Source organism: Odocoileus virginianus, chromosome 31 (genome assembly GCF_023699985.2).
Source record: "Odocoileus virginianus isolate 20LAN1187 ecotype Illinois chromosome 31, Ovbor_1.2, whole genome shotgun sequence".
NCBI lineage: Eukaryota > Metazoa > Chordata > Mammalia > Artiodactyla > Cervidae > Odocoileus > Odocoileus virginianus.
The window spans coordinates 3,640,552-3,660,510 of record NC_069704.1 but is presented as its reverse complement, the minus strand read 5'-3'; positions in this window follow the sequence as shown (position 1 = coordinate 3,660,510).

Genomic DNA, 19,959 nt, shown 5'->3' with positions numbered 1-19,959 from the left:
GGACTGGGGAGGTGCCGGACATTCAGAAAGCGTACTGTTTATACAACTGACTTTACAGTCAATATCTATTTAACAATATTTTTGTTTATGACTCTTATTTTAAACTTAACAGAAGGGGACTGAATATAATAGAAAGTACACGACTTAAAAAAAAAAAAAAAAAAATTTTGAGTTTTTCAATCTGAACTTCCAAACCTAACCTCAGACACTCATTTAGCATCTGTCAACCTTTTCGGCATCGATAAATGGAAAAAAATTCTCCCTAATTTATTACAGCACATATGTGAGATATAATATGAAAAGCATCTACCGCAATGGGAGCATTTAAAATTTGCTTTACCTTCCCTTCTATTCCAATCTGATTTGGAACTCATAGAGAATGGTTCATCAACATCCTGTATCTTACTAGCCCTCATGGACCCTCTCATGGAGCCTTGCACATGAGTAAATGTGCAATAAAAGTGTTGAGTCAACATTCTTTTTTTAAGTAGCCCAAAGAAACAGAACAAGTATATTTATAAAACTAGAGACTCTGGGGATATTTTTGAGCCAATTTTCATAAATTGGACATTGTCCTCAGACATTCTGCTACCAGATTACTTCTACTTGTATAAATATGGTTACGAAGTGCTTTTCGAATCATCCCCCTTAGTTACATTTGCAAAGGTTTTAAGAGTTGAAAAAGTGCTTCCACGTTCATTATATCTTCACAATTGCACCATAAAGTCAGAAGAGCAGGAATCACTAGAAAACGGAAGCAAGTGATCAAGGGGCCTGACCAGTGTGGAACTGCGCAGAACCGCAAGAGCTGATCCTCCAAGTTTGGAGCCCAGGCTTTTTTTTTTTTTTTTAAACAACATGCTGTTAATCCCTCTAAGTCAGAGTTCTTTACTAATATTTTGAAAACTTTTTTTTATAATTCCCCTGTGGCCTCAATTACCCTTATATTAGTTTCCCTAAATCTAAATGTTTTCTTGTAGGCAACAGTTTATAATAAAGCACTCAAAATGTGTTCAACGACTGTGTACATTTGTCCTGGTTGGCAGCTCAGGTTTGGTTTTGTATGTGTGTGTGCAGTTTTCTTTATTTTTTCTTGGTTGCTTTGCAAAATCCAAGTTCTGAAGTGCTGATGGGGTGTGAAACTCTTCAACTTGCAAGAAACGTACTCACCATCTACCTAGAGGTTAACTACAAATACACTGAGATGAAAATAGACGAGGTTACAATGCCTCCAGGCTTCCAACTAGAGATTTCAAATATTTCTAATTTCTTCAATTTAGCTTCATTTAAATTTTACTGAGAGGTAATTGCACTGAATTAATATAGTTACAATTATGCTGAAATCAATCCATTAAGATCTTGAAAATTCTTATTAATCTGGCAGCAATGTTATGGATAAAAACAGAAATACATCCTTTATTTGGAGTGTAGATTAATATAATAAGAATGCTGCAGTTAATCTCTCCAGGATATGAGTTCCTTGAGACAAGAGACTATGACTTACATTTCTGTTTTCTGGTGTTCAAGTGCTGCTTTGAGTACATAAAGATAATATTTGCATGTAAAAGTACCTGGAACCACTTGTCTTCATTTCTCTGTCATAAAAGCGAACTTGACTCAAAGTCCTAATCACAGAGCCTTTTCTGAATTTATTGCTCCCCTTTTAATGTCTCTTTCTTTCCCATAAACAATGTGTCATCTCTTTTTTTTTAACTTTGTGCCTAGCGCAATTCTCAGAATTCAATAAATATGCTTCATAAACTACTGATGATGGTGATGGCAATCCCAAGACGACAGTGGTGACAATCGCATCAAACCACCAGTATCTGTGTGTTTAACACAGGATGTGCTGCACAGTCCTCAGAATTCACTTCAGATGTAGGTTAAGGTACGATCTAAACACTGATTCATTAAACCGAATGTGGTATTTATCCATAATAGATCTACACCTTATAACTTCTGTCCGTCAACACTCATTCACTCAGGCTTGTTTATAAGGTACACACTGTCCACCTGCTGGTGTGTACTAGTGACTAAAACAGCTGCAGCCACTGAGGTCACAGAGCTTACAACTTAGGGGAAGAAGGACACGATAAGGATGTAAACAAACAATCCATTCAAAATCACAACTTGTAAATACTAATGAAAATGGACAAGGTTTAAGAAGAGTAACAGGATTCACATTGGGGCCCAGCTCTTCCTTTGTGGTCCTGAAGCAAGAGAAGGGCAGAGAATAATGCTGGCTAAGTCAACAGGGGCCAGATTATATAGCATCTGCAGGCCCAGGAAACCACGGGCGCATTAAAGGCGAAAGACAGACTTCGCATGATTTATGTACCTAAAGCATTCACTGGCTCTTCTGTGAGGAAGAGATTTGCTGAAAGCAGGAGATTCAGTGAAGGCCACATCTTCAGTGGCCACTGCAGTAGCCCAGGAGAGAGAAGATGGAGCCTTGGGAGTGTGGGAGAGAGAAACATTGGTAGAAGCCTATGGATCTGAAACACTTCTCATAAATAGGAATGACAAAACTTTTGATAAGCATTTGGACATTAAAGAGCAAAGACTCAAGCTTAATTATAAGGGTGTTGCTTTGAGCAACTGGATAATGGCAGTGTCATTTAATGAGATGGAAGGGCAGAGAAAGAACACGATTCTTTGAGATTTGGGGCATGTTAAAAAAAAAGACATCAGGTAGGTAAGCGGGTACACAAATCTGGAGATCTAAGAGCAATCTGTGCGAGAGACTGACATTTAGACATTATCAGCACATGCACAGCATTTAAAGCAATGAAAACAGAAAGAGTCTTCTAATGAAAGTCTATAGAGAAAGAAGGAGAATGGGCCTGGGGTGCTCCTGCACCTAGAGATCAGGTAAAAGAAGAAAAATACAAAAAAGGCCGAGAAAAAGCAGCTGGAGAGAAGAGGAATTACTAAAAGTGACTTGGGAAAAAAGAAAAATAACTTTGATTAAAGCTAAGAGATTTAATAAGATGTGGGTAGAAAACCTGCCATTGGACCCAATACTGAAATTATGGAGGTGGTTGTAATTGACCTTGACAAGAGCATTGTCTTTGGATTGTTGGGGAAAATCCTGATGCTTGGAGTAAACTGAGTTAGCCTGAGTGGACAACAGGTTTTGAAGCTGGCTCTGAGAATATGGCAAGATGTGTGGTGGTAGCTTATGAGAGAAGCAGAATCCAGGAGAAGGTTATCTGAGAAAAGGGGACGCAAAGGACATTTGTGAGGGGTGGAGATGGATCCCGAGAGGACAGGCTGATGCAACAGGAAGTAGGTGGATGAACTGCAGGAGAAAAAGGAAATGCATGAAGACTGAGTGAGGGACTTTGGGAAAGGACTGACCTCTACTGTGAAGAGAAGGAAAGCCCTTTTCAGATGTAACAGGAGGGAAGGAGAAGACAGCACAGGCAGAGATGGGTTTACAGATGTGGTGCCTTTTCTGCTTCATTGATGAACGTTAGATGGGCTGGAAAGTGACTCAATCACAAGGAACAAGCAGTCTGAATGCAGTTACCCCCTTACCTGAAGAAGCAAGCTGTCTGGAAAACCACAGCAAAGACTGAGGCACAGGGTTAAAAGTACATTTGAAGTCTGAGATCCTAGTTTTCCCTAGATGTGTTCTGATGCCTCTGTCCAGGCACTGAGGAGAAATTCTGGATCAGTTTCATATAGATAGCAGATGATATGAGGTGGTGAAGAACAAAAACACTGAGAGCTTTTGTGATGTGGTGATTATAATGATGGCCCACCGAATCCAGGTTGTGTAAAAAAAGAAGCAAACTTAAAGAAGCATTACAGAGGTGGGATCCATGGACTGAAAGATATGAAGACTCAAGAATAGATGTTTGCATCAGCTATTCTGAAAATGATGTGGTTTCAAGTAATGTGGATCTAGGATGTGGTCATGGGAATAAGTGGCTGAACTGGAGTGGAAATAAAATTCATTGGAGGTAATTAACGTCAAGAAATTGAGAGGTTAGAATGCTGGATGAGTTAGCCATCAGGATTTTGACATTTCCAGGAATGAGAATAGATCACATAGAGTGAAACTATGACCCAGGAACCTAACTGGACAGTGATGAGAGTGCTGGTAGATAACCACAGTGAGAAAACAGGAAGTAATCAGTGTATTTCAAAGAACATAAACCTTTGCATACGAAGAGCTGACTCATTGGAAAAGACCCTGATGCTGGGAAAAATTGAAGGTAGGAGGAGAAGGGGGCAACAGAGGATGAGATGGTTGGATGGCATCATCAACTCAATGGACATGAGTCTGAGCAAACTCTGGGAGACAGTGAAGGACAGGGAAGCCTGGAACCCTGCAATCCATGGCATCACAAAGAGTAGGACATGACTAAGAGACTGAACAACAACAAACTTTTGCAAAACGCAGGACAGCAGCAATGGATAGAAGAAATCTAGTTATTCCAACAGCTGGTCTAGAAGAATGTGACGTATGACAAAAGAATAGCCCTATCAATAAAGCTATTCTTTTTGGACAGCAAGGAGCTCAAGCCAGTCAATCCTGAAGGAAATCGACCCTAAATATTCATTGGAAGGACTGATGCTGAAGCTGAAGCTCCAATATTTTGGCCACCTGATGCAAAGAGTCAACTCACTGGAAAATACCGTGATGCTAGGGGAGATTGAGGGCAGGAGGAGAAGGGGATGTTAGAGGATGGGATGGTTGGATGGCATCACCGACTCAATGGACATGAGTTTGAGTAAACTCTGGGAGATGGTGAAGGACAGGGAAACCTGGCGTGCTGCAGTCCATGGGGTCACAAAGAGTCGGACACGACTGAGTGAATGAACAACAACTCAGTGAGGCTGTGGAGGATACAACAACCTCAGGCAACAGACGTATTAGAGGTGAAACAGGAGAGTGAAAGGAACATTCCAACAAGAAACTGTGGGTGTCAAGGAGATTGTAGTAAGGAACACTGAATGACCCAAGCGAGGAATTTGAGAACGTGGTTTTAGGGGTGAGATGATTAGACACAGAACTAGGAAGAGTGTACAGCACATAGTAAATATCCTGTATATGTCAGCTATTATTATTTCCACTAATGCATATGAAATTGAAGGTAATGTATTACCAGGTAGCTTGGAATTTTGGCAGCTGTGTCCAGACCATGCATAATGTGACTTCATAAAGCATCTACTTTTAATCTATTAACTCCATCTCCCTAGGCAAAAGCAGATCAGAAATAGAGATTATAACATTAAAAAATGATTATCTTCACAAATTAAGCATGGACAAAATGTTCTGTGCTACTAGTTCTTACAAGCCAATGCATCTAAAACTGAAATAGCGATGTCACAACACGTTTGTATTACTATTGGAAACATCTACCAATTTGTTGAGTTTTGAAGCTTCTTAGGAAAGCATTTATTATTCTCAATATTTTCATGACTTGAATAATTACCTCTTTGAACCTTGGTTTGTCTGTGTGGAAAACAAAAATGCCACCTGTCTAAATCACAAGGTTATCATGAGAAACAGGAATCGATTTAAAGAAAAACACTTAAAATACTGCTATAAAGAATAACTGATGAATATTATTATCAATCTCCCCTGTATTAAGAGTATGGCCTGAGGAGGGAGGTCTGCCTTTTTATTGCTATTTGTAGATAAATTATCCGTATCTGTGTTTCTAGCAGCAGCTGGCAGTATGCTAAATGTCATCTCTCTTCCATTTCTGCTCTCATATGAGGGGGACAGTCACCTCGGGACATCCCCAGTCCAACGTCCCTTATCAGAGAATTGGTCCCTTCCCTAATCCACTGTTGAGGGCTCTTGCTGCCAATTTTGTCCCACAGAACCATACTGTTTAGAATTGGGAATGTTTCAGATGAGTTGACAAACCTTTTTAGAAAAAAAGAGGCAACAGCCAACAGAAGCTACAGACATTCAACTGGGTTTCACAAACGAGTGAACCCACAGAGCAAAAAGCCATCAGAAATCAAGTGCTGTCCTCCATGAGGTCACGGCTTGGGGCTAGCTTCACTGCGTCTTTCACTGCAGGCTGTCTTCATCTTCTTGGCTTGTATATGACATAGGCACAGCCACCCCAAGCCCAGCTTAGTAAAATCTCCCATCTATGGCTGTGGGCTCACAGAGGTAAAGAAAACTACCCCAATGACGGCAACACTGTGAATAATAAATACTACCTCAATGAGCTTCAAAAGTCAACAAACTGACAAGTGTTAACAGCAGTGTGTGATGAGATGACAGCAGCACTTCAGTTTTCACATTTTTTCAGTCTGAACGCTCCGCAGTGTAACAGTTAAGAGCACAATTGCGCGGTGGTTACTGTCCAAGCATCTAGCTTCAAACCCCAGCACCGTCACTCAGTCACAGTTTGACATGGGTCAGCTGATAACACCGCAGTTTCCATATTTATAAAGTAAGTAAATAATATTACTAGTACCTACATTATAGGGTTGTTGTAAGAATTATATATGCTAATAAAAGCTGAAAAAAACACCTAAGCCAGTGACTGGAACATTTAGTACTCTCTAAATGTTAATGATAATTGTTATTCTTCAACAGTTTTTCCCATACTTCCCCAGAAGGGCTCAATTGCCCATTTAAAGTTCCTCCATCACAAGAAAATAGAGCACAGCTTGCAAGCTAAGTATTTTGAGCAGAAGAGTGGAAACAAAGTAGAGTGGAAGAGAACTGCTCAAAGGAATTCAACCAGAATTATTCCTCAGTCCAAGATAACTGAGGAACGGGTGGACAGCGGTCCCAGGTGAGACCTAGCATGTAGGCATTGTCGTTCCCAGGAATCGGGGCTGGAAGAAACACTCCAGTGAGTCTTTTCTGGGCTTAAAATAGCTGCATTTGCCTGGGCCAATCGTTTTACCCACCTGAGCTCCAACCGTAAAATGAAGAGATTGAACTGGGTTGTTCTCAGTGATCACCTCCAGCTCCGACGCTCTGTAATCCCACGCTGAGTGTCTCTTGTGCGGTGATACAATATGGAAATTGCCAGTGCGGGTAAGGGAGACCTCAACATGAACTGAGCAGATAGCTGGCGATTACACAATGGGAAACATCGAAAAAATAACCTTATGGAGTGGAAAGTATTGGACTGTCTGATTATGACTTACTCTCCAATATGAAGATATAACCATGCTTGGCCGCTCAAGGGTGAAAATGTGTAATGTGTTAAAATGCTAATGAAATTGGAATCCTATAATAGATGTTTAGAACAGTTTAGGTTACCAAGACATGGGAAGTTAGAGAGCAGAGCTCGTAAATCCTCATGATAAGGCCAAACTCCTCAGAACAGTCAAGGCCTTTTATGATCTGATTCCAACTCGCCTTTTCAAGCTCATCTCTCCTCGCACACATGCATGCACCCTGTGTTCAGTCTATAATGAGGCGCTTGACATTCTCCACACACAGCAGGCTCTTCTGTTTCACATGCACGCAAATTCTGTTGCTCCCACCTCCATATTTCACGTCTCTCCATCCCACTGTTAGCATCTATTCCAGATCATCATCAGTCACCTCATAGGATTACTCAGAGGCCTTTCTTTTTTTTTTTAGGTTTTATTTTATTTTTTTTAGATTATTAATTTTTTTCCATTTATTTTTATTAGTTAGAGGCTAATTACTTTATAATATTGTAGTGGTTTTTGTCATACATTGACATGAATCAGCCATGGATTTACATGCGTTCCTCATCCCAAACCCCCCTCCCACCTCCCTCTCCATCCCATCCCTCTGGGTCTTCCCAGTGCACCAGCCCTAAGCACTTGTCTCATGCATCCAACCTGGGCTGGTGATCTGTTTCACCCTTGATAGTATACTTGTTTCAATGCTGTTCTCTCTGAACATCCCACCCTCGCCTTCTCCCACAGAGTCTAAAAGTCTGTTTTCTATATCTGTGTCTCTTTTTCTGTTTTGCATATAGGGTTATCATTACCATCTTTTTAAATTCCATATATATGCATTAGTATACTGTATTGGTCTTTATCTTTCTGGCTTACTTCACTCTGTATAATGGGCTCCAGTTTCATCCATCTCATTAGAACTGATTCAAATGAATTTTATCAGAGAAATGCAAATCAAAACCTCAATGAAGTATCATTACACACCAGTCAGAATGGCTGCTATCCAAAAGTCTACAAGCAATAAATGCTGGAGAGGGTGTGGAGAAAAGGGAACCCTCTTATACTGTTGGTGGGAATGCAAACTAATACAGCCATTATGGAGAACAGTATGGAGATTCCTTAAAAAACTGGAAATAGAACTGCCATATGACCCAGCAATCCCACTTCTGGGCATACACACCAAGGAAACCAGATCTGAAAGAGACACGTGCACCCCAATGTTCATCACAGCACTGTTTATAATAGCCAGGACATGGAAGCAACCTAGATGCCCATCAGCAGATGAATGGATGAGGAAGCTGTGGTACATATACACCATGGAATATTACTCAGCCATTACTCAGAGGCTTTCTTAACTGGTCACCCAGTCCCTAGTCTTTGTTCACTCTAATCCATTGTCCTTACAGCCACCTTAGTACTTTTCCTAATCGTGTCTCTCTCACCTAAAATTCTTCAGTGATACGTCACTGCCTTAAGACAAAAATCTCAATGATCTGATATGACTTGCACGACCTCTCATGCTCCATCGTTCAGCTGCGGCTCCCAGCTCATCCTGCATCATCTGCTTCCTTCCACGGCACACTCCAGCCTTGCCGACAGAATTTCACTTTCCCTAGCAAGATAAATTCTCTCTCATCCCTGGATCTCCACTTCCGGATCCTTCTGCCTGCAGTCACACTCTCTCACCACCACTTGCCTGACTTAATTCTTCTCAGGGAGACCTTTCTTCACAATCAAGGCTAGATTAAGTCCCTTGGCTGTGTGCCCTCATGGCGCTTGTATTTTTTCTAATGTAAGACTTTCACATTATTGCAACTATCTGTTGAATGGATTAATTCTATTAAATGCCCTTTAGTCTTTTTTCCCAGGCATTTTTTTCCCACTTCCTGTCAAAGCCCAGCTCAAATGTTACAGCCTCAGGAAAAGCCTGCCTGGTCCACAAGGCTATTCCTTACTCCTTTCTGAATGCTTTTGTGGAAATCCACCCAGAAACCTGTTAGTCACAACAAATCCTGCCAATTAGAAACTTGACCAAAGAACTTTTCATAGAATACCACAGAAAGACACGCTATTTGGTGGTGGTACAGAGAATGATAGAAACACTCAGGTTCTCAAAGAATTTGGGGACTAAACTCAATGCCAAGACCTAGCTCCAGGGCAGGGCAGAATGGGACTGGGTGTTTTACATGTGCCTGCACACGAGCACACACCCTTCTGAGAGTCTTCTAGATGATCACTCTTGGAGATGATCATTTAGTCCTCTAAAACTCACGTGCGTATTTGAACTAGCATTTTTCTTGCCAAGTAGCAATAATTCCACACCTTCCATTTTTAAAGCTCTCAGTAAGATGGGGCCCAGAGTATGAATGTTATTTCCCTTTCTTTTGTAACATAATGATTTTCCTGTTGCAATATTAGTCAGAAACTAATTTCGTAGCTGGACAACTGTTTTTGTTTTTCTGTAACTCTATGTATTTGCGTGTTTGCTTTTGGCCGTGCTGGGCCCGTGCTGCGCACAGGCTTCTGCTCAGCGGCAGGGAGTGGAGGCCCCTCTCCAGCTGCAGTGTCGGGCTCCTCACTGCCTCTCGAGCTGAAGCACTTGGGCGTCAGGAGCTGTGGCCTGTGGCCCTAGGGCACAGCTCAGCAGTCGGGGCACACACAGGGCCTTCTGGGGCCAGAAACCAAACCTGTGTCTCCTGCACAGGCAGCGGATTCTTTACCACCGAGCCGCCAGGGAAGCCCCTGGACAAGTGTTGTTAATGACCTGGCATGTTAGAGGCATTGTCACGCAAGTCTTCCGAGCATTCCCTGAAGCAACCAGTCCCCAAAATGGCAAACTCATTTACTTGGCATAAAGCAGGAGCCAAAAGTCTCATTACAGTAACTCAGGAAAAACGCATTTGGGTCTTCGTTGGTTAAAAGCTAAAAGGTCTCACATCTGGACCCAAAAGAGGAAGAAAATGGAGTGTCTCAGTCAAAGACAGTTTGAATAAAGCTAAAAGGGCCCTAGACAAGTTAATTATAATTCCGTGGGCTCCTACGCAGGGATCCTGCTTAGGTTTCATTATATCTAAAGATATATAACCATATCTATAAAGATTACTCAGTCTTGTTGAAATAGGCAGAACCAAGGGATTTTCCATGCCTCCATTTCCCAGGAGTGTACTTGCGACCAGGAACCCTATCGTCCTTTAGGCAGGCTTCTCATGGAGTATCTTGAGTCTCTGAAGAATGGAACTCAATGCCCACTTTGTCTTCGGTTAGTTTGCCAAGAATGGATGGAACGAATTGGATGGTAAATAATTGTTGTGTAACTCTCACTAAGGCTGAAACTTCTGATCTATAAGAGTTAAGCATCTGATGTTTAGACTAGGATGAAGGAAGAAACATTATCTATTACGTTCCAGGTGTCATCCTCTAATATATGCCAAAATTCTCAAAATAATCCTGAAAAAAGTTTAATCTTTATCTGTTAATGAGGAAAACAAACCTTACGAAGTTAAAGTGAGCTGGGATTTAAAGATGAATCTGCTAAAAACCAGTCCTTTTTTTGCTACACTGCAACAACCTGCCTGTTTTCTCAGCGTTCCACTGCCCCGTGTTGTGATACAATACCTCTCCTTCTTGGATGGACAGATACATAGAAAGATAAATAGATAGACAGAGAGATAAAGATAGACAGATATATAAATCTTGAGTCTCCTCATGGAAACCCTCCTACACTGTTGTTGGGAATATAAATTTGTGAAGCCACTATGAAAACACAGTTCCTCAAAAGGAACTCCTCAAAGGTTCTGCAAAAAGTATTAATAAAAATAAGAGTTACCATATGATGTAACAATCGAACTCTTGGGCATATAAGCAGGAAAAAACCATAATTTAAAAAGATACATGCACCCCAATATTCACAACAGCACTAGTCACAACAGTCCAGATGGGGAAACCGCCTAAATACCCACTGAGAGATGAATGGGTAAAAGGAAGATATATACAATGGAATATTACTCAGCCATAAAGAATGAAATCATGCTATTTGCAGCAACAGAGATGGGCTAGAGATTATCATACTAACTGAAGTAAGTAGGAAAGAAAAGACAAACACTGTATGCTGTCACATGTGGAAGCTAAGATACAACACAGATGAACTTACCTACGAAAGAGAAACAGACTCAAGATAGAGAGAGCAGTCTTGCGGTTGCCACAGGGGAGAGGGTGGGGAATGGATGAATTGGGAATCTGGAATTAGCAGATGCAAACAAGTATATATATGATGGATAAACAAGGTCCTTCTGGGAACTATACTCAATATCCTATAATAAAACATAATAAAAAGAGATAGATCGATGGAACATATAAACGCTGAATCACCTGATAATTACAAGTAATAACCTTAGATTCATTTTGGTTTCCAGATTCACACCTTGGGGAGACTTAAGATACAGACTAAGATGCAGTTCTTACCTATTCACTTCTCTAAGAATAAGCCATTCAGAATAGCTGCTCACTTCAACATGTATTGTATGCACAAAGCAAAGTCATCATTATGAATGTTTTCACATTTTATACTTTCCAAACTTCATGCATCAGTTCATTCTCCTCTTAGAATGCTCTTTTCACGAACTGTCAATCAATGGAATTCCTTTTATTCTTTAAGTCCAATTAAAATGCTTTTACTCTTTTAAGTCCATCCTTAATCTCACGTTCTACCCTTCAGAAATGTGAGAACCTACCTCTCTTTCTCTGAATCACCTTTGTACATTATTTGGATTTACATTATGAATTGTAACTCTTCTTACCTTGAATTATGTGTGTGCCTGGCTACTTTCCCTACTAAACATGAAACTTTAAATACAAATCCAGCTTCCAACTTTCCCGTCTATGCACTGTCAGATACCTGGATTCTTCCCCTGTATCTCCATTATTAATGACTCAAAAAGTGATTCCTGCCCATTTGAAACTCCAGGGAAGCATGGCATTCCCATGCCCCATTGCCAACCCTGCAAAGCAAACAGATTACCCAGTCTCCACAGGACTGGGTCTGCTTCTCAGTCTGCCGTCAGTAGCCCCACTTTCAGGTCTGCATGGGAGGGGACGCACTGCCAACGTGAAAATGAGATATCTGGATCAGTCAATGTTAGCCAACGGCTATGATGCTGAAAATATTATTTGTGAAAGAAACACTGCCTTGTAACAGAACTAAAAGCACCTAGATTCTGAGAGGAATACCAAAGTTCTGTCTCTCAGAATATATATATATTTATTTATTTTTTCCCCTACTACAGATTTCAGTAAGCTCCAAAATCAGATCTAGCTTAGTATCTGTCAGAACACTTTCGACCGCACCCCACCCCCCAACCATTATCCTAGCCTGTTCATTAGTTCACTGATGACGGACAGAGAGCTTTCTTTCTCTGCCTGTCATCCTTCCTTCCTTTCAGCTGTCCTTTCTTCCTTCTTTTCTTTCTTCAATAATCTGTGTTAGAAACTGGCATGAGATTTGGGTGCTATTAAGCCAGTATTAAACTGGAATTTTGATTGGGGAGCTTGGGAATCTTCAAATAGTGCCCCAACTGTCTCATTATTAAAGTGAAGGTAAAAGTCGCTCAGCCGTGTTCAACTCTTTCCATCCCCATGGTCTATATAGTCCATGGAATTCTCCAGGCCAGAATACTGGAGTGGGTAGCCATTCCCTTCTCTAAGGAACCTTCCCAACCCAGGGATCAAACCCAGGTCTCCTGCATTGCAGGCGGATTCTTTCCCAGCTGAGCCCCCAGGGAAGCCCAGGAATACTGGGGTGGGCTGCCGTTCCCTTCTCCAGCGGATGTTCCCGACCCAGAAATTGAACCAGGGTCTCCTGCATTGCAGGCAGAGATGGTAAAGAATCTGCCTGCAATGCAGGAGACCCAGGTTTGGTCCCTGGGTCGGGAACACCCCTGGAGAAGGGAACGGCAGCCCACCCCAGGACTGCGGCCTGAAGGATTCCCTGGACAGAGGAGCCTGGCACGCTATGGTCCATGGGGTCTCATCACTAAGTGCCCGACAAAACATGGAACAAAGTGACACTGTTATTAGCTCTGGCTTTAGCCCCAAACCCCAAAGTTGAAAAGTCTAGTAATCTGGGCCCAGTCATTTCTTTTTCCTCATCTTGTTTGTTCTAAATAGTTTTAGATTAAAGCTAACTATGGCGTCTGCTCTGTCTATATCAATACCTATAACAACCAAAGCCAATCCCTGAATCTTCATCACTAAGAGGTGAAGAAAAGTTGATCTGGCTTACCCCTCCCATGACTAGGGAGTAGCCTGCAGTATATTCTAGGAAGAAAGAAATGAAACAGTGAGCAACAATCATAGTCACTTATTTATTTATTTTTTTAAATCATAGTAGGAAAAAAGTGCCCACTCAAAGTAAAATAAAGTAAAACAAAAATCTGAAACAGCTCAATAGGTAAATTTACATCTGACCAATCCAATTCAGAGCTCCACCTTGGAGATGGAGGGAAATGCTTTCATCTTAATTCATTAGGGACAGCCTGTAAGTTCTTCCTAGAAATCAATAGGCCTGCTCCATGCCAGGCGCCATGCTAGGCTCTGGAGACAGAAAGATAAACAAGACCCAGGGTCTCTGTCCTGGAAGAATTTTCAGTCTAATGGGTATGTCAGACAAGTAAATAACTCCAAATCTATGTAATGAGGAACAATAGTGGCAGAACTAATATTGAGCTGGTAGGCACTGGTATGACCACATAGGTTGATAAAATATCAAAAAGGGTCTGAGCCCTTTTGTAAATATCTGCTTTCCTGAGCCCACGAGGAAGCACTGACCTCATCCTAGTGGCCCTGGCCAACCTTGGGCTCTCTAAACCCCCTCAGACTTCACAGACCAGCATGGGCCCTCCAGGACCACCCAGATGAAGGGTTGGTGACCATTCTGTTGGTCCATGCTTGAGATGGTGTCAGAATAAAGATAGATGTGAAGAGCTTTCACAGGATGGATGAGAAAAAAAAAATCCCTCTGGCTGAAAAGGTCTTAAAAAATACGTATAGTTTCACAAAGCAGAGGACACTTGAGCCCAGTTTTGAAGGCTGAAGAGAATTCACCAGATGCGCTCTCCAGGCAAAGCTTACACCATGTCACGGCAAATATGGAACTTTTTCAATGGGTCTTGAATGCAAAATAATCAAAGACAGTTGCAAAAATAAGAGGATGGTATCAAGAGATGATTCTGGGAATTAAGTCAAGGGTCTTATATGCCTTCCATTTGTGGGTAATGGGAAGTTCTAATGAGGGTGTGACATGATAATTGCTTCTATCGTAAGATGAATAATGAGAGGAGCATCAGCCTTGTTCTGTGTTTTCTTTCTTCTGGGATTCTTGATAGGCCCACAAAGAGGAGGAAATATGTCAGTTCTCTCTGAAATAACTCAGAACTGAGACACCTTTCCCCAAATCCCCCTCATCATCTACTGTGAGTTTCCAGAGCAAGTCTCCTTTCTTCCCACTCTAATTATTAAAGATATAATGTCAATATCTATATTTAAAATTATGGCAGCTCTGATTCATTTTTTTACATCAAAGCTTTGGTTGCAAGCAAATTTATGCAGGTAACATGATACAAGATTTGGAGCATGGGTGCCTGTTCACCTTGACAATCTTATAGACATTCGGCAGTTCACACAATGCAGAACCAAGGAACTCAATCATTCATCGAGATTTCCTTCCCAGTGCCTCAACAGACCAGGCGCTCAAGGTCCCCCAAATTTATTGATCTTTATTCTCTATCAATTTTCATCTTTCTGAAACCAAGTGCTGTCTTTCCTCCAGAAGATGTAATTAACGCCCTCCTTCCCTTTGGCCATTTCAATCCTGTTCTCTAAAATAAAATAAATCCATCTTACTATCATTTCAAGGAGCAGCAGAAGCCAGAATTCCAGAGATATACCAGGCCCCGGTGCAAAGAGAAACACCAGGGGATAGATCTGTATCATGACCAATACTTATCAAATGCATATCAAGCTGTATTGAGGATCTACTGTGAATCAAGCACTGTGAGATCCCTGCCGAACATCCCAACAAAAAGCTGATACAGGCGCAGCCCTGACTCTCTGAGGTCTCTGCACGTGAAGGATACAAACAGATGAATCAGCAAGACTGCAGCTTCTCCAGTACAAGTGGTCTTTTACCAAGGGTATTAATTAGATCTGTGTTTCAAGGATACAGTTTGTTTCCCCAGGTATATTTGGTGAACTACAGTTCTGCAGCATGTTAACAGGTTGATATATAAGCAAAAGGTTTCACTGATACAAATTACATTTGAAAATCACTTGGTAAACAAAGACTCTTCACTGTGGGACTTTTCATGAGCCTTTATTAAGCATATGCACATATTAAGCATATGTGCATCCCAACGGGGGAAGGGATTCCCAAATTAAATCAACCAGAAAGCTTTTTGCTGCAGATCATCTCAAGGAGGTTAAGGTGCTCCCAAGAATACTCTGAAACTATGCTGATCAGCTCTGTTCTAGGTCAGGAGTGAGCCCATCATCTCAAGAGCATCCCTTGAAGCACTTCTAATCTCATTTTCTTACATTTACTCACCCGGGAGCCCATCTCACTTCATGCCCTAACCCCTCCCATCCCATGAGGACGTCCTGCAGTGGATCTCAAAAATCTTGGCATTTCACTAGCTAGAAAGGCTTGATGGCATCACAGCTGGCAATGCCACTGTGAATGTGTATGATTTCTAGACTGTTAAACAATACCATTCCTGCCAACCATCTCTTCTTTAGAAAAGGGTTTTGTGTGTGTGTGTTGGTGTGTGGGTGGGTGGATGTGTGTACATGTGGTGGCGGATGCCTTCTTTTACCTCTCAAGCTAGCAAAGTTCCTATTTATTCCTACCACTTGTTTCCTATTTCTAAAGTATGACAGATTATACTTGCTAAATTATTTTGCTCTTAGAGAACCTAAGGAAACATGTTTTTATGATAATGGAATCTGCAATTCCTTGCTAAATTCTTAGTTATGATAAAATTCCACCTTATCAGAATACAGGTACAATAAGTTATATAAATCAACATTCGGCAAATGATATTCTATGCTGACATTTCTGTTCAGGAGCTGGTATTTTATTTGGGTGATAGGCATCTACCGAATTTATTAAAAGTGGTTGACTTATCTTAAGAGGTCAGCTACTAGGGATGAATCCCTTTCTTCTCAAAACAATTTAACTGCTTCTTGGTATTCTAGTAGTCTTTTCTCAAAACTTACAGTTAAAGAAAAGTATAGTGTAGTTCATTTACTCACAAGTATACCTTGAGTACCTATTATGTGTCTGACATCATGGTAGAAGCTTGGGGCCTAATGGTAATCAAGAAAATGCTTAGATGTCTTTGTGGGATGAATCAGATACTTCCAGGAAAACGCAGCTGAGAATGTGTAGAAGCTTGAGGAGCTGCACAAAATTTGGCTGAATAGCAAACCGGTGCAACTGCACCTTCTCCTCTCCCTCCAACCACGACCCCAAGCCAACCACGATCCCAAGCCAACCACGATCCCAAGCCACGCAGATAGTATTAGAACCATAGCTCATATTTTTGTGAGGCCAAGAGAGCTCATGAAAGTACATGGGGTCATCACCTGAAAGATGAATGTCTTCCTGACAGACTGAAGGACAGAAAGAACAAAGAAATGAGTGGTGATTCAGAACTCCATGCACATCTCCCTTCAATGTGATTATGGAGAAGCAACCTTCATGACCCAGAAACCTTCTGTTATTCTTTTGGAAGGCACATGAATGTGATTGTCAAAAAAAAATCTCTTGATTTTTAAAGGATCAAAGTAATTGAGATGAGAGATGGGAGAGAATGAGAAGATCTCTTTTAAGAAGGGATGGGCTTCTTCTTAATACAAGTCTGAGTTTGCTTAACTCGAACCTGCCTCAGAACTACCCGGAAGGCTTGTGGGAGTAGAGGACTTCCTCTGCAGTCGAGTGGCTAAGAATCTGCCTGCCCATGCAGCGGACACTGTTCGGTCCCTGCTCTGGGAAGTTTGCTGAGGGGCTGCTAAGCCCCGTGCCGCAACGACTGAAGCCCGTGCGCCCTAGAGCCCCATGCTCCGCAACAAGAAGCCCATGCCCTGCAACAGACGGCTGCCTCTGGTTGCTGCAACTAGAGTAAACACACAAGAGGCAGCCAGGACCCAGTGCAGCCAAGAAAAAAATTAGTTAAATAATTGAAATTGTTTAAAACCCCTAACACAGAGAGAGTTCTTGATTTAGTAGGTCTAGGGTAGAACCCCAACATCTACATTTTAAATAAGATCCAGATGCTGCTGGTCCAGGGACCACTACCCTCCACTGATATGGACATTCTCAGTTCTGTAAGTTGTTCCAACTGAAGAGCAACTAGTGAGTGAAAATAGTTAGGGCACCGATTTCAGGGGAGGAGGGTAGAGGAGTTGGTTAGATTGAATGGAACTGATATTTTTAAGAACTTAGTGGCAGAGCCAGGATCTTTCCAGGAGCCTGAGACCTTATTAATTATGTTATTGTCACATTTAAGCCCACCACACACCTGGTAGACTGGCACATGTCAAAGTGAAAATCAACTTATTAACCAAGGAACCAAAAAGATCTGTTTTCCTCACTGAAGACTTAAATATCATATGCTCACACTTCATCTGCATGAGAATTTTGTTTTTAATACCAATATGTATTACATGCTTCCCGAGATTCAATTTTAAGTAACTAGAGGACGCTAGGTCACCCCTCTTGTAAGATAAGAATAATAATGTTACCACTTACAACTTTGCCAAGTAACAATGATAGTTAATACATTTGAACTGTAAGGGAGTTTCCTCCCTTTCTCTCTTGAGTTCCTATGGCTGGACTAATAATAAAATTGACACAAGATAGATTAACAGGTGAAAAGAAACAAATTTAATTCAATTCATGTGTGTGGAGGTATCAAAAATGGAACCTAAGAAGTGGTCAAAGCAGGCAGCTTTTATACTTTTTAGACAAGAAAACAAATCTGTGAGGAATTAACAGGACAAAGAAACTTAGGCTTTGGATGATTAATTAGTGGAGAATCTAAACAGAGTTTGAACTCAGACAATAAATTAGTGGGAGAAGGGAGGACAGAGGATGAGATGGTTGGATGGCATTACCGAACCAATGGAAATGAGCTTGAGCAAACTCCAGCAGACAGTGAAGGACAGGGAAGGCTGGTGTGCTGCAGGCCACGGGGTCACAGAGTCGGACACGAGTTAGGGACTTAACAACCATAAATGAGTGAAGAAATAACAAGGCTTGTTTTCCTGAATTTCCCACCTCTGGTGATAAGGATGTGTTTCTAACTTCAGTACAAGGAAGACACCTTTCATTCAGGAGGTTTAATTCCCACTTTTTAGGGAGACAGAAAGCAGGGCTAAAGTGCCTCTCTTGCACAGGCTGTTTCTTATGCAACTTTAATCCAAATTAATCAATATGTCGCTGAGGCATATGTTAGGGCAGCCTGCCCTCTGCCCCTCTAGTTTCTCTGCAGTTCTACTCACAGTGAGTGTCATGATTATTACCACCTCAGAGTCCATAGCTGTTTGAGTATTTCCTTTCCCCTTGAGACTGTAAACTTCATGAAGGTTAGGCTCAATCTTCACTTCTCACTACTGCTACCTCAGTACTTAGCACAGTAGCTTCTTGCCCATAGTAGGTGCTCAATAAGTTGTTAAATAAATTGACTTGTCATATATGTCAAATAGAGCAAATAGCCACATGTGATTAAGGTAGTCTAAAGGCCTCCTTTCCCAATGAGTTCCTTTATGCTTGAGGATGCCTGTCAAAAACCCAATAAAGTACTTGGAAGGGACTGGGTTACTTCATTAACATCTTTGCATCATTTACTCAAAAATCAATCAGGCTTCAGGGTTCAGCCTCCACCTCTGTCCAAGAGGGTTCTTCCTTCTTAGGGATGGGGCCAGAGGGACAGATCCCTGGGAGAATGCTGGGGCTGGGTGTGGGTGGGCCGGGGATTGAGCTGGTTGGGGAAGGGAAGAAGAGTCATGGGTCAAAAAAAGGGCAACTTAAACGCTGGAGTAGCTGGGTGGGAGAAGAGGAAAAGAGAAGGCTCTCTACCAAGCTGCTTCCCTGGAGGACCATTTCTGCTGGAGGCCATCCAAGATAAAATAGCTTAAACTAGTTAACTTTTTGAGTTTTTCATTCTTAGAAGCCCAGGACTATACAGGCCTGGGGGAACTTAAATTTCTTCTGATTAACACTTTAATGTCTTTAACCAAACTCCAAACAATTACTGAGATCATTTGCTATATAGCTCAGGAAACCCAAACAGGGGCTCTGTATCACCTAGAGGGGTGGGATGGGGAGGGAGAAGGGAGGGAGGTTCAGAAGAGAGGGGATGTGTGTGTACCTGCGGCTGATTCACGTTGAGGGTTGACAGAAAACAGCAAAATTCCATAAAGCAATTATCCTTCAATAAAAAAATAATTTTTTTTAAAAGGAAAGACCCTCTTGGAACAAATCCAAAGTCCAGGAATCCATTTCATCAAGGGAAAACTCATTCAATTAAAACATCCCATCATCCATGCCCCCAAATCCATGCCCTGAATACCCACACTATCCTGTCTCTCTTTCCCAACACACATCCTGCAGTGCACACCCCACTCTTATACACTCAACAGAGGACTTTGAGCAGATCTTCTTTCCCCGTGTAATCCATGAAGGTTTGATAAAGCAAGGGACAGTTGGGAAAGGAGGTGATACAAAGACTGAGTCCTCAAATTGGAATGGTGACTTCAGGC